General features: G+C 43.6%; 1 pseudogene; it reads right to left on the bottom strand.

Moving 5' to 3' along the window:
• Nucleotides 1–526: 526 nt before the first annotated feature.
• LOC108593276 (CDGSH iron-sulfur domain-containing protein 1 pseudogene) lies at nucleotides 527–934 on the bottom strand (annotated as a pseudogene).
• Between the last annotated feature and the right edge of the window lie 1,029 nt (nucleotides 935–1,963).

Below are 1,963 nucleotides of genomic sequence, written 5' to 3'. Positions count from 1 at the left end.
TTGGTAACATGACTTTTCAACGATTTCTCAGAGTAATTCATATGTACTTTGGGAAAAAGAGGTCTACTAAATTTGTGAATTACTCTGGTTTTTCCTTTCTCTCCCTTTTTTTTTTTTGAGACGGAGTCTCGCTCAGTCGCCCAGGCTGGAGTGCAGCGTTGTGATACCGGCTCACTACAGCCTCCGCCTCCCAAATTCAAACGATTCTCCCACCTCAGCCTCCCAGTAGCTGGGATTACAGGCGCCCACCACCACGCCCGGCTAAATTTTTTTGAATTTTTAGTAGAGACAGGTTTCACCATTTTGGCCAGGCTGGTCTCGAATGCCTGACCTCAAATGATTTGCCCTCCTCGGCCTCCTAAGGTGCTGCGATTACAGGCATGAGCCACCGCTCCCATTCCTTTTCTCCTTTTTTTTTTTTGTTTAAACAAATGTGCGTCTTGATGTTTCAACAAGTAAGACAAATGCCATGAATGTGAAAGCTGCAGTTTGCAATATATCACATTTAGAAACCCGGGGAGGTGAATTAGACAGAGGTGGTAGTTATTCTAATTAAACAATCAGGTAACTTCACGGCAAGTTGATTTGCAGCATTAAAAGTGTCCGTTTGAGTTTCTTTTCTCGTGATGATCAGAGGTCCCACATTGTCTCCAGTCTCTTTGTCGTGTTTTGTGTGAGACCCATTGCAGAATGGGAACTTTTTGGACCTCCAGCAGTGGCAGTACACAGCTTTATCTCCCAAATCCTCCATGTCAATAGCATGTACTATCTTGGGGTTGTCTTTCTGGATGTAAAGGTTTATCATAGCTTTATTTCAATGATCTTTAACATAAAATCTTTTGTAAGCTAGATAACCAATTGGAGCTGTCCCAGCAGCAACGGTAACTGCTATGATCCATTCATCTTGTACGCTGGAACTGGAAGTCAGACTCATGGCGCTGTCGCTTGCAAAGCGTGTGCACTAGGATACCGAGTACAAACGGGTTAGCACAGCCCGCGAGAGTCAAGGTGCCAGCAGCGTACTAAGGGCACTGACTCCGCGCTGCTCCCGCTGAAATACTTTCTTGTCTTACAGACTAAATTAGCAAATTAAAGGATCTGAAAAGTCCTATAGTAGAGACCTATTTAACTTTTTAAACCCAGGATTTTCTCAAATTGTTTGATTTTCCAGTTTGCTTTTGTTTTTGTTTTGAGAAAGAGAGTCTCTCTCTTGCTCGGGCTGGAGTGCAGTGGTGCCATCTCGGCTCACTGCGACCTGTGCCTCCCGGGTTCAAGCTATTCTCATGTCTTAGCCTCCCAAGAAGATGGAACTACAGGTGTGGGCCACCATGCCCAGCTAATTTTTAGTGGAGACAGGGTTTCACCATGTTGGCCTGGTGTCAAACTCCTGGCTTCACGCAATCTGTTTACCTAGGCCTCTGAAAGTGCTGGGATTACCGGTGTGAGCCCTACCACTTCCCACCTCAGATTGTTTGATTACAGAATTCTTTTTTTGGGAGGAATATCTGTTATTTGATCAAATGCTATTGGGAAAGGTTACTCTGATAGTATAATAACTGCAGATTGTCACAATTGCTTGTTAGCTTGATACTGAGTTACTGTAGTGTCTTTTTATAAGCATTAGACGTAGATCTGAGTGTGAATCCTGAATTTTGTACTGTTGTTTCAGTTACCTAACAGTCATATTCTCTTAATCCCAAGGGAGATAGAGCGAAAGAGTGAGTTAATACCAGAAACATTGCTAGAAAAATAAACAAGCGTTTCTGATACCATCACAGTATATGAAAAGTGACGTATGGGCAACGTGTTTTGCCCAGACATTCTGCCTCTCACTCTACACCTCCTTAGACGTGGCTGCCATTTAACAACACACTATACAGAGGGAGGAGCAAGGAGCGCGTCCAGAAACGCAGATCAAGTAGAACAATGGAAAAGAAGTAAACACACTTGAGCAGGAAATTGG

Source organism: Callithrix jacchus, chromosome 9, assembly GCF_049354715.1.
Source record: "Callithrix jacchus isolate 240 chromosome 9, calJac240_pri, whole genome shotgun sequence".
Taxonomy (NCBI): domain Eukaryota; kingdom Metazoa; phylum Chordata; class Mammalia; order Primates; family Cebidae; genus Callithrix; species Callithrix jacchus.
Note: the sequence above shows the minus strand (reverse complement) of the source record. Positions and strands in the feature narration are given on the sequence as shown.